Here is a 14,467-nt window from a genome sequence, read left to right as displayed (position 1 = left end):
AAGATGGGGAAACCCCAACATGCATCTTGGCCCCTCCATGGACTCATCTTTTAAAAGCTCGCGTTTTCGTGGCACAAACTGCATCCAAAAGATGTTGCTAGATGGTTTGCTCTTTCGATCAGTAGATCGTTTTCAGGCCTTAGACTTTTCGACTTTGCGGGTTGGCATGGATATCGCAGCTTGAGAAAGCCCATTTGCAGATGGCAAACGTCATCATTTCCTTGCTCCATCCATGAATTCCAACACCTCTTCATGTGCTCCCAAACAGAAGCGCATTCAACTGCAGCAAGCTTTCGTTGGCAATTGCTTAGGAGAGCAAGTGAAAGCCGAGAGCCCTGCGCACTGCAGCAGTAGCCACCACAATTCAGGTCTCCTCCTTTTTGCACTACATCTGTTTCTTTGCAAGGCGTAATCTTTCTCGAAAGCTCCCATTTTCAATAGCCTCCTGTTTCCCTGCAGCTCATCCATCGACGACCAAGGAAAACGGCTCTAGAAACGGCTTGGCGAATCCGAACGATGCATCCTATGATCATCATCCGCGAGCAAAAGTCCGACGGCTGGATGCCGATGCCCGTCCAATCCACATGTTGAAAGGACTCGTCAAAGCATAAGGCCTGAATGGTTGAAGAGCTACGGTGGTACATCGCCATGAACCTCGATGCTTCATCGACAGCTACCAAATCAATTCCTCTTCTCCATACTTTCATAGAATTTCTTTCTGTCATCGACACTCCTAGCCTCGGACACACATACAGATGCAGATAAGACCCGTCTTGGCTTTCACAAAGATCATAAGTTGCCCCGACTTCATCAACAGCACCCTCTCCAGCCTCTCCAAGATTGGATCTAAGATTATCAGCTCCACGGCCGCGGCACTAAATGACGGAACCAATGCACATCTAGACTGAGTGCACCTCCTCCACATCTCGTTTCGACGGAACCATCTCGATTGCTTTCCAAGTGACTCTTTCTGCCTCTAACCCTTCCTCCACATATTTCAAAGTTTACTTTGTGTTGCTCATCAAGTCTTTTGCGCTCTGCATCCAACCGCCGGCCGAAGCTCCAAAACTCTTCTGCGATCTTGGTTCAACAGTCAACTTTTGCATTCCGGTCGCTTTCAATTCATGGATGTATTTTACATTGTTCATGATCTGGCTTGTAGTCTAGCGTGGTTTATAGTTTTCAGTTCATGCGATTCTCGCTCTAGTCGTTTACTCCGTTTACGAAAATTTGAGGGTTTTCAATTTTTGAGCGAAAATGGACGAGCGGACAAAAAGCGGGAGGGTCATAATATATAGGCTCAAGTCATTTTTGGAGAGCATAAAATTTTAAATTATTTCAAAGAATATGTACTTACATATGAAATATTGATGAACAGAGATAGATATAAATATACTTTTATATAATATACATATATAACGTCCAAATGGTGACTTATTTTGACTTTCAAATATCTTTTCTTTTTCTTTTACCATTGATTGGATCATGAAATTTTGAGCAAATATCCTCTTTACAGTTTCTCAGGATGAGCTAAGAAAAATATATAACGTCTTTTTAATAGCCTCTCTGAGTGTATTTTGCTAAAAGAATAAGGTTTGAAGAGCTTGTCCTAACATTATTCCGCCGACGGAATATCCTTGGAGAGCCTACACAGAATGGGTCATAACTTTTACTCCTTAGCTCAGATTGAGGAGCTGTAAAAAGGAAAAATATTCAAAATTTCATGATCTATGCAATAATAGGCTTAAAATTGCATTTTTTATAGGGATAGAAGAGATAAATTAAAAATTTCAAGATGTATATGAGAGTTACAACTTTTTCTAATTCATATTTGGTAAGAAGGAGTTCAGTAGGGACCACATTTCCTGAAAAGTACTTAGGTTTGGAGAATTGGAAATATTTTAAAAATACTTCCCTTGCCTTCCCATATTTGATAATTGACTAGAGATTAATTTATGATCGATAATAATGGCTTCAATTATGAGATTTTCAATATCCTTTTCCTACTCATCCAAGGAATATGGTATACATTGTTACATGAGAGCTTCTCAATACTTCAAATATGGGATTGCTAAAGCTAAGGAAAACCCTTTTAAATCGATTGAATTACCATAATTCTCAAAAGAGAGTATGGTAGCAAAGGGTTGTCGTACACAATTGAGAGTGCATAATCGCCTAGCCTACATGGGACACTCTTCCACACATACCATGCATGTGGGAGGATGCATTTATTGGGAGAGACCCTTTCTCTTGGCTATAAAAAGAGAGGGCTATTCCTTGATGGAACACGCTCATTCTTGTAAAGCCACCTAGCTAGTACTTTGATTTCCCCCCCCCATCCTTCCTTTCAAATAAAGCATGACTCTCTTCCCTTGATGTCTCCATCTCTACATTCCACCTCCCATCATGTACATGCTCCTCTTTTCCCTCTCCCTTCCCCCTTGTGGCATAGTCCCTCTCTTCATTCCCACCCCTCTTAATCCTTTTTTTTCCACCTATCTTAATGCTTCTTCCCTCATGTTTCCTTTTCCTCTATGGCCCTCGAGCATCGCCATGCCTTGCATCTAGCATCATGTCTCGAATTCTTTTCTAGTTAATAGAACTGGTGTGGCTGGTCGGATCTAAATCTCCATGGCTAGTAGTATAAAATTCATTACTCCTATGGGTGTAGTTCTGCAGCATCTTCCGTGTGCGGTTCTTTGCTTCTGTGCCTTCAATCTGTGTATCTCCTGCTCATAGTTCTCTGTCTCTGTGACTGCAGAACTTCTCAGTTTATGTGCCTTTAGCCTGTGGTTCTTGCGCATCTTTTGGGTTCTTGCGCCTTCAATCTACGTATCTCCTGCTCATAGTTCTCCGTCTCTGCGGCTACAGAACTTCTCTCTCTTTCCCCCTTCTCTATTTCCCCCTTCTCTCATTCTCTATTTCCGCATAAGCTTATGCTTTGCATGAGTATTTCTGCATAAGCTTATGCTTATGCATGAGATTATGCAGAAATAGAGAATGAGAGAGGCATAAGCTCATGGTTATGCTCATGCTTATGCTTCTCTCATTCTCTATTTCCGCATAAGCTTATGCTTATGCTTCTCTCATTCCCCCTTCTCTCTTTCCCCCTTCTCTATTTCCGCATAAGCTCATGCTTATGCTTCTCTCTTTCCCCCTTCTCTATTTTCCCCTTCTCTCATTCTTTAATTCTGCATAAGCTTATGCTTATGCATGAGCTTATGTGGAAATAGAGAATGAGAGAAGCATAAGCTCATGCTTATGCTTCTCTCATTCTCTATTTCCACATAAGCTCATTCTCTATTTCCGCATAAGCTCATGCTTATGCTTCTCTCATTCTCTATTTTCGCATAAGCTCATTCTCTATTTTCGCATAAGCTCATGCTTATGCTTCTCTCTTTCCCTCTTCTCTATTTCCCCCTTCTCTCATTCTCTATTTCCGCATAAGCTCATTCTCTAGCTTCTCTCTTTCCCCCTTCTCTCTAACTCTTATTCTCTATTTCCTCTTCTTCCTCTTCTTTCCTTTCCCTCTTCTTTCTTCTTACTATGCCTATGCCTATGCCTATGCTTATGTTTGTTTTTTTGTTTTTTGTTTTCATGTTTGTGTCTATGTTAGACATGGGATCACATCGCTCATCCGATGAGTACGGACAGCCTTGCAGGAGAAGAGCTCATGATCTTTATGCTTTAGAGGACTTTGATTCCTCTCAGGTGACTGCCCCAAGGACTACCCCTCGTCCGACTCCTCTCAGACCTAGCACTACGACTACCCCTGGTCTGACTCCTTTTCCACATAGCACTACGACTACCCCTCAGGGAACTCCTTTGCTAGCCGTCCATGGCTTTGTCGGGAGTCCCGATGAGTTTGTAGTGCAAATGAGTGATGAGGAGGCAGCAAGATTCTTCTCTCTGCTATCTTAGAGGACCTCAGCAATTCCCTCCCCTACACCGACGGGTGGACGTACTGCCCAACCATCCCCTCGTGCCCCTTCGACTGCGGGGTCATCACCTGCGCATGCCTCTCACAAGGAAAGGAAGAGTAGGATGGGCGGCTCATGTTGTGGTGACTTGGGAGATGTAGACGAGTCAGCACACTCACGCTCCTTTAGGTCTCCACTTGGTCCGGAGACACAGTATCAGTCAGGTCCCTTTCCCTCTCCTACTCCCACTGCTACTCCTCGCTCCGGAAGCGCTCGCGTAGCTTCCACTCCTTCTGACTCTGCTATCGTCAGTCCTTCTTACTCATCAGGGGATCTCTCCTATTAAATCAGATCTTCCGGAGAGATAATAGAAGATAAAAAGGGCAAAGCAGTGATGGCCGCCATGAGGAGGTTGATGAGTCATCACTTCAAGAGCGGCATAAATACCGATTGGCAGTATCAAGATGCCCAAAAGAAGCAGGCGGTCATCGATGAGTTGAAACAAAGATACCCTAGTCCACCAAATGTGGAGTTTAATGATGATTATATGCGAGAGCGCATGGGTTTGGTCTTGAAGCATCGTAGATCAACCTTGCGTACTTCCATCACAAAGGGGTTGGCTAAACCTAGCTGGGTAGACAAAGCTGATTGGAAGTACTTCAAGAAGCAACATAGGGACCATCCTGAATTGTTCGAGGGTCAGAGGAGGGCTGCGAAGAGACGGCTGGACGCCTTAGGTACTTCACACTTTGGTGCAGAGGCGGACGGTATGCATTCAAGGCAACCGTGGTAAGTCTAGTTCTTCTCATTTAATGTATTGTTCTATTTGTTTTACTACATATTACATGCACTTTAGCTAACTCTAACTCTCGTGAATTGGATCCACAGCAAACTGCGATGGGTCGTCTTCCTACAGGTGCAGAGACGCGACGCGCATTTCGGATAGGAACAAAGCCGTGGTTTATTGAGCAAGAGGCAATGGGAGCGACGGTCGATTGGGCTGAGGTGACTGCTCGCACGGTATAAGTTTACTCCTACTTGTAATCTCACTTTTTAATTTAAGTTCCAATCTAATTTTCGATTTATATGGTTCACTCTTACGGTCAAAGCTCAAGCGTCCCATCATCGGAGGCGAGCAATCAACAGGGCCAAGGATCAGATACAGGTGGCGAGGACGAGGGAGAAGACGCAGGTGTCGAGGACCAAGGAACAGGCCAACAAGACGAGGATGATTCAGATTCGGATGAGTAGTAGTGGTAGTAGCATTTTGTATATCTGCTCGTTTGAGCAATTTTGTATCGCCCTTTCGAAAGGGTAATTTTGTTACAAATAATGTTGTATATGTCCGACATGTATATGCTTTTGTTGCTCATCATTTCACAAGAGCGATTTTGTATCACCCTTTTCGCAAGGGAAATTTTGTTTTAAAAATCTTTGTTTTGTAATTACAAAAAAAAAAAGGATTAGTGGGGCTAAACATGGCCAAAAGGAAGCCCTATTTAGCCCCACTAACCCTTTTTTTTAGTTCTATTAATCGTCGCTATATAGCAACGTTTACCAGTGTCGCTATATAGTGACGATTAACAGTGTCGCTATATAGCAACGTTTTCTAGTGTCGCTATATAGCGACGCTTTATAGCGACGGTCCTTTTTCGACGCTTTTAGTGACACTTATAGCGACGTTTGCACTCGTGAAAAAAATAATAATAATGTAAAAAGCGTCGGTATTTTCGTCGAAAAATGGCCTACGCCTTGTAGTGGCTGGACCTACTACCCAGCTGTCCCCTCGTGCCCCTTCGACCGAGCGGTCATCACCTGCGTGTGCCTATCATAAGGGAAGGAAAAGTAGGAGGGGCTGCTTATGTTGTGCTCACTCAGGAGATGTAGACAAGTCAGCACACTCACATCCCTACAGGTCTCCACTTGGTCCCGAGACACAATTTTAGTCAGGTCCCTTGCCCTCTACTAGTCCCATCTACTCCTCGCTCTGGAAGCACTCGCACAGCTTCCACTTGCTCTGACTCTGCTACTACCATCAGTCCTCCTTACCCAGATGAGGACCTCTCCTATCAAATCACGGCTGTCGAAGAGATAATATAAGATAGAAAGGGCAAAGCAGTGCTTCTTTCCTGCTGATTTTCAGCATTACCCAAGAAGCGCTGAAATGTATCATATACATCATGCTTCTGCCGAATCGGATATACCCATATGTACTTTGTAGCAGCATCAATAAATGTCACAAAGTAAGAGGCGCCACCCAGTGAAACGGTAGGCATAGGCCCACAAACTGCACTATGAACCAACTGCAATGGCTCAAGATACCTCTCACTGATTGTCTTCCTCACAAAGGAGGATCCTGACTGCTGACCATCATCACAATCATGACATAAAATTTGAGAGACATCCATAACAGGAATGTATCTCAATGTTGTAAGGGCTTCCATACCTGCAGTAGACATATGTCCAAGTCTGGCATACCATAAACTAGCTGATGGCTGCTTACTAATCATAAGCATCTTATCCTGGACACCTGATACATGCAATGCATAAGAGAATCCAACCCGTGATCCCCTAGCCATAACCAGATTGCCTCTAGCAATCTTCCATGCATGATCACCCAAAGAGACATGATAACCTGCCTCAACCAACTGTCCAATACTGATCTTGCTCGTAGCAAGTCCTGGTATATGTCTAACCCTCTGTAGAACAAGAATAGAGCCACTAGGCATAACAAGGTGGATATCCCCATAACCATAGACATCCGTAGAATGATCAATGCCCATCAAACCACTCTCCACAATGCATTCCTGATATGCACTGAACCATGACCTATGAGGGGTCATATGACATGAAGCACATGGATCTGACATCCAATCACCAAGAATGGGTACATCAGTGGCCAAGAAGGAGGTGTCAGACATAGACAAAACACTGCTACTGTCAGTGGAAACCGTGGCATCCACGCCTTGAAGCTCAACATGCTTCTTCTCCTTCTTCCTGTCATTCTTAACCTTGCTCTTCTTCTTGTATTTTCTTAGCCATTTCCAGCAATACTTTTTCATGTGGCCATACTTTCCATAATAGAAACATCTAACACAAGTCCGAGAGCTAGACTTGCTCCTGGAATTCCCCCTTGAGCATGACCTGTTTCTACCAATTGATCGACCTTTGGAGTGCATATCAAGTCTGTATTTCAGCCCATCAGGACATTTCAGCCCATCATGCTGTAACATAACACTATCATGGTCATACATCTGGCATATACGAGTATAAAACTCATATTCATGGTAGTCTACACCCTGTACACCATCCTGTACCTGCAAGTAGACTGACTTCGAGAGTGATGACTGAATGATAGAGCATGCTTGCTCATCCATGTCATCCCAATCACTCTGTTTAATGCTATTAGGCTTGACACCTTTGCATTGAATGGGCTTATGCTGCCTCTTCTGCACTAACACATCATAAATCTGCTCTTTCCAATACTGAAAGTTTGATCCATCCAACCTCTCAATATCAAAGAGGGCACTACCTGCTGTAGATGCCATATCTATGGCACAATAGGTCACAACCAAAGAGCAGTATAGTGCAATAGGCAACCCAAATGACCAAAAAATATAGTGTTGTCCAGACCAATCAGGTCTCCAAATAAATTGGCTGATCCAATGCTCAAAAGCACTCAGCCATAAAGAGGCATAAACAAGAATATATGCAGCCCAGTAACCTTCCAATGCCTGGCAATTGAAGTAAGAAATGCACTGAACCAAATGAGCAATGCCTGCTCAACCAATGGCAATAGGAGCCCAGCTCAACTATCCATAAACATCAGTGCGGCATCCACCAATGCAAATCCATAATGCATCGAAATGGCATTTACTGCATCACCAATGCATCACCTCAAGCGCGCAATTGTTTGGCAACAAAATCAAGCATTCACCACTTGCCAAATGTGCCAAAGTGACTTGCCAAAATGCCAATAATGCCCTTGGACTGAAGTGAGATCCCAATCACTTTCTGTAATTTACTGTGAGTTCCCAATTCACTGTTGTGCAAGAGAAATCCCTACAACAATACCTCACAGCCACTTTGGGCAAAATAACACGCTGTCCCTATTTTTGAACAGCGATATCTTTTCACTGAAAGACCTGATGCCAAAGCTGTAAACAGCAAAGTTGTAGCTGGTAGAAAGATCTACAACTTGTCAGTTGACCTCAAGAGCCAAATCCTTCTGGATTCTCAGATATTCTCACCTGAAAAACAGCTTCCTGCACATTGGTCACAAATAGACAGTAGACTACAACTTTTTGTGGTCTTGCAGAGGCTGTAACTCCTGCAGCTTATACCGGATCAACTTGCTTCCAAAAGCAAAGTTGTAGTATTTTATGTGAACTACAACTTTCTAGTTCGGCACAAAGTGCAATTCCGCACCAGGAAAGAGATATTCAGTCCTGAAAATGACTGTTCTGTCATTTTTTAAAAAAAAAACAGCAGCAACTATTCAATGACCTGTCAGTCAAGAATATCAATCATTTTCTTGTGGGCTTCAAAGCATAACCAGATATTGAACATCCAATTTCTGAGCAAAATACTTGCATATACTATGGCATCCAATGCATAAACCGCTTTCTGGAAATTGCATACCAGAGAATAAAAAATGCCTTTCAAGAGTCCCCAAAATGCATTTACTGCATGTATATGGCCTCATTATATTGGCATTCAAGTGAACATCAAATTGTATGCATTTGCCACTCACTTATGCATCCAAAATGCATCACCAATGGCATATACCAAGTGACATTTACTGCATCATTTTGCCAAAATGCATCAACTTGCCAAAGTGTATCAACATGTATGCATTTGCCAATATACAGTCTGCAAAATGGCTGTCTGCACACTGATCACGAACTGTCCCTATTTTGGACAGTAAATAACTCTGTACTGTAAACTCGGATGACCGAGCTGTCAACAGAGAAAATGTAGCCCTTCCAAAGTTCTCCGACTCCTCTGTTGGGCACCGAGCCTAAATCCTTATGGATTTCAAATACTTGCTGTCGAAAATGGCATTCTGCTCACTTTTACTATCTGAAATACTGTCAGATTTCCAGACTAAAAACAAAGAACTCACTCTTTTTCTCCAAAGTGGATGTTGTTGCTATCACTTGGCTGCTCTTCCTTTGCTCACGGGAAGGAGAAGGGTATGGAGAGAAAGAGACTCCTATCTACTCCATCTAAGAGCTCGCAGTGGCTCACGAGCCATTTGCAGCAGCTGCAGCTACAAAGAGCTTCCCTATAGCCCTCTCCAAACAATGCTCTCCAATGAAGACTCAGCCTCAACTCCAGCCTGCAGCACACCCCAACGTAGAAACCTCTGCATTGAGCAACTCCTACAATGCTAGCCGCGCGGCATCGCTCAAAGCTCTAGCCGTAGCAGTAGTAGCAAGCCTAAATGACGCTCCTACGATCGGGTCTCCGAGTCTCCAAACACACAAGCAAGCCCAAGTCTACGGTCGTCAACGATCTCCAGCAAGTATCTACGAAGCAATGCCTCCATCGACGAGGCAATGAAGCTCCCAAATGATGTCTTCTTCAACCACTCCTACTTACGGCTCTACAACAGTGTTTTGCAACACATGCTCATGGGTGCCTCAACAGCCTGGGATCCCTCGATGGCTCCATTGAACTCTCTCCTTAGGCTCTTCTCCTCGAGCTCCCCGTAGATCGAACGCCATGAGCTCTGATACCAGTTGTGGGAGAGGATAGCACACAACGGGATAGGAGACACCAAAAGTGGTGGAGCAAAAGCTACTCCAGCTTATTCCTCTATCATATATATATGAGTATACATGGGCATTGTACAAGTGGGTGGGCACACTGCCCTTTACCCCAACAATCAGATGCACGTGAGGAGGGTCAAGGAGAAGCCACAGCTCACGAGGACCAAGGAACAAGCCAACAAGACGACGACAAGGACGAGGATGACGAGGACAATTCGAATGAGTAGTAAGAGTAATAGTAGTAGTAGTAGTAGCAGTTTGCATATACTTCGCCATGTATGTCATTTTGTATATCCGCTCGTTTGAGTGATTTTGTATCACCCTTTTAGAAAGGGTAATTTTGTAACAAAGAATGTTGTATATGTTCGACATGTATATGCTTTTGTTGCTCGATCATTTCATTTTGAGCAATTTTGTATCACCCTTTCCGCAAGGAAAATTTTGTAATAAACAACTTTTTTTCGTAATTACAAAAAAAAAACATTAATGGGCCAAAACAGGGCTTGCTATGGCCCTGTTTTGCCCCACTAATGCTTTTTTCTTAATTCTATTAATCATCGCTATATAGTGACATTTACCAATGTCGCTATATAGTGATGATTATTAGTGTTGCTATATATAAATATCTTTGTCACACAGTTCGAAAGCAGTAGGAAGTGAAGAAGTGCGTGAAGTTTATTACCCCAACTTCATGTCACAATGGGGTCCAGACCGATCATGCATGGAGCATCATTTTTTTAGGAAGGCGTGAAACAACCTACATGATCTCTATAAGCTTTGGAGAGATTGCTTCAATCCACTCATTAACAAGGAGGAGTCTATCAAAGAGATAATGGTTTGTGTAGACATCTTCTTAGACCATGAGTACATCATCCAATAAGAGTATAATTATATATTACAAGGCGCGGAAGATGAGGTCCTAAGTGACCCATCTAGCCATGAGGAGGAAGAAAGTACCTTGGATAGTAATGGAGAGTAGTAGACCTCCTTCTCTCTTTTGGAATTTTTGGAGAATGTCTCTTTTGGAGATAAATTTTGTACTTGAATATTGTATATGAATACTCTTTTGGATACATATGGTAATGTAACTTATGGAGATATATGATAATACACAACATTGTATTCAGAAATTTTAGACTTTTCTCTTATTTTGGACTATTTCCCCAAACCAATCACCTCCACTTGATATTGATTTAGTAGACTCAAAAAAGGGTGCTTTTGCAACACTATATATATCTATCTTAGAAGCAAAGTTGTAGGTATAGTGAATGGGAAAAAGAATGTGATGGGAGACATATCACACCCCTTAATATATGGCCACATAGGGCTTGATCCTTACATGCCCACCTCATTCTTGAGCCTTCTATTACTAGCTAATTTTTAACTATTTTTTAAAATTTATACTTAATTCTTTAATCATTAATTTCTTAATTATTAATTTTTATTACTAATCCTTTTCTATTACTAAATAATTTTTTGATTAATTATTAACTTATTTATTTTTATTACTTCTTGTTAATTCTATAATTATTAATTACTTTTATTACTAACTAGTTTTTTGCTTACTTAATAATCAATTTCTTAATTTAAACTTAATTATTAATAGATAGAATTCAAGAGTTCTTTACATCAACATAGAGGTGGTGTAAAGATACACCATTTTGGAAAATGATGTATAAGATCATTGAGAGGGGACCGTCACATAGGGACATATCTTCTCTTATGCTTCAGAATCTCTTTCTGAGTCATCACAGTCTATTACTACATCTTCATTCGGATTAAGTCTACCCAAACAATGTTTGATATGTGCGAGGCTGTTGTCAGGGATCGTGACACTTTTTTCCACATCATACCCATGCTTCTTTTTAAGATTTTGAGTCCTTGATTTCCAACAATGGATGATGCTACTCACCTCCACTTCACCCAAGCCCTCTTTATTTGGAGCCCATTCCCATTTCTTTTCCAAACAACCCTCATAAAGTTGTTTCATTGTATACCTCTTTGGGAGACTTTTTTATGGTTTGGGTTCATACCATAATGCTGTGAATGTGCTATCCAAGCAACCTTTGCGACCCAAATTGGTCCCCCTTGGTCATCCAACTCTGATTTTGGATCTACTGCACAAATGGCAATAAAAAGACCCTCTTAGATTTCATCGGATGGTACAAACTCTAGCAAAGGCTTATCGCCCTTCCTACCACAAAATTTACGAGGTAAAAGGCATTGCTCAGCTTCTTCCATATCTTCAACTATACTGGACTTTCTAGCAAATGCAACCTTGAAAGTGACACAAGCTCATGGGATCCAGACTCTGTATTTGTCCAAATGCAACCACTTCATTTTTTCTATATAATACCACATCTAAACCCTCTTCAAGAGTGAAATCCTGTATTGGCAACAAAGATCATTTCATTTAGTAATGAATTTTTTAAAATTTCTTTTAAAATAATTAAAGGATATAGGATCTAAACCCTAACCGTAAACTCTAAACACTAAAATAATAGATTTAGTTAATATATATTAAAGGGTATAGAATCTAAACCCTAATCCTAAACTCTAAAGGCTAAAATAATATATTTAGTTATTATATACTCATTTAGAAAGTATTTAAATTACAATTTAAATATAATATTTATTATAGCTCATTAAAATATTGATATATTATGATATATTAAGCTCCAAAATATAAATTATAATTTTAAAAAATCTTTCATATAGATTACTATTTAGATATATTTATTTAGTATTAAATATGCATACTTATTTTCAAATATATTAAGATTTTAATATATTAGCATATATTAAGATTTAAAACATCTGGCATTTGAAACTCTGACACTCTGCAGCTGTACATGACCTACAATCTCACATGCGAGGATACACACAAACACACACACACACACACACAGCGGGAGAGAGAGAGAGAGAACAAGAAAGGGAGAGTAAGAGACAGTGGGAGGGGGGGGAGAGACAAGGAGAGGGGATTATATAACCTATTATGTACTATTACATATATTATATAGATATATGTATATATCTATTATTTTTAAATATGTATATATAATTTCTATATATACATATTTAAAAATAATAGATATATACATATTATATATATATTATATATGTATCCATATTTAAAAATTATATATATATATGTGTGCTTTTTTTTTAATGTGTGTGTGTGTGTGCACGTATGTGTGTATGTGTGTGTATATGTGTACTATTAACTAGAAAATAATTCGAGGCATGATGCTAGACGCAAGGCATGGCGACGCTTGAGGCCATAGAGGAAAAGGGAACATGAGGAAAGAAGCATTAACATAGGTGGAGAAAAAAAGGATTACAAGGGGGAAGAGGAGCATGTACATGATGGCAGGTGGAATATAGAGATGGAGACATCAAGGGAAGAGAGCCATGATTTATTTGAAAGGAAGGATAGGGTAGGGAAATCAAAGTACTAGCTAGATGGCTTTACAAGAATGAGCGTGTTCAATTGAGGAATAGCTTCCTCCTTTTATAGCATAGAGAGGGGGTCTCTCCCAATAAATGCATCCTCCCACATGCATGGTGTGTGTGGAAGAGTGTCCCATGTGGGCTAGGCAGTTACGCACTCTCAATTGTGTGCGACAACCCTTTGCCTCATTTTTCCACATACATCAACCCCCATATCCCAAGTCGAAGATACTCCCTTGGTCTCTTCCCAATTTTATAATACGTTCAAACATCTAGGAGGACAAGTGGAGAATTGGCACAAGGAATCTTGCCACCTCATCCTACTTTCCCATTATTTAACTTGCATTCTTGGACTTTCTACACCCCCCCCCCACATGGGCCTTGGGCCATATTACTTCTCCCATGGTCCTTGGGCCATATCTCACTAAATGTAGGCATGGCACCACCTAGATGGAGGGGTGGTGCATGTAGGACCCATGCCACCTTATCATTTTATATTATTACTACCATGGATTATGTACAACACACATTATGGGTCGGGAATATGTCCTAGTAACCTCCCTTGAGTGGCTCCAATGGTGCATTTATCAGGGTTGAGGCTGCCATTCGCATCATTGACCCTTTGGAAGGCCAACCTAACCTTCATGACGTGCTCCTTATGTGCCGAAAATATACATAAATTATCTAAAAACACCTCCAAGAAAACCCCCAAATAAGGAGCAAACACAATTTGCATAAATCTTTGAAAGGTAGCAGGAGCATTGGTGAGGCCAAATGGCATTACTTTGAATGCAAATGTCCCCCAAGGTGTGGCAAATGTGGTTTTAAGCACATCCTCCTTAGCAATTCTGATTTGATAAAACCTGGAGTAACCATCAGAGAAGTATACATCTCATGACCACTTACCTTCTCAAGAATAAGGTCTTGAAAGGGAAGAGGATGATCGTCCCTCTTGGTGGCTACATTGAGTTTCTTAAAGTCGATGCAGACCCGCCACTTGTTGTTTTTATTTGGGGTGACTACCACTGGTGAAACCCATTCAATATTATGAACCGGAACAATAAACCTAGCTTCTATAAGTTTTTGCAACTCTGAGCGCAAAGCATCGGTCTGTAGGGGCCCTAATCTCCGATACTTTTAAGCCACAGGCTTCGCATTAGGCTTCAGCTCTATCTTGTGCTCTATGGCAGTCACGTGGTGAAGGTGGTCGTAGCTAGTTGCGAAGAGGTCAGGGAAATCTTTGAACATTTCTAGGAGCTCATCTCTCTCACTTGGAGTGAGGTCTGGGGAAAGCATAGATTCAAGCTATTGAGGACTAGC

The sequence above is a fragment of the Dipteris shenzhenensis genome, chromosome 30 (assembly GCF_047967505.1).
Source record: "Dipteris shenzhenensis isolate YYH24624 ecotype China chromosome 30, Dip_SZ_1.0, whole genome shotgun sequence".
Lineage (NCBI taxonomy): Eukaryota > Viridiplantae > Streptophyta > Polypodiopsida > Gleicheniales > Dipteridaceae > Dipteris > Dipteris shenzhenensis.
This window is presented reverse-complemented; position numbering follows the sequence as displayed.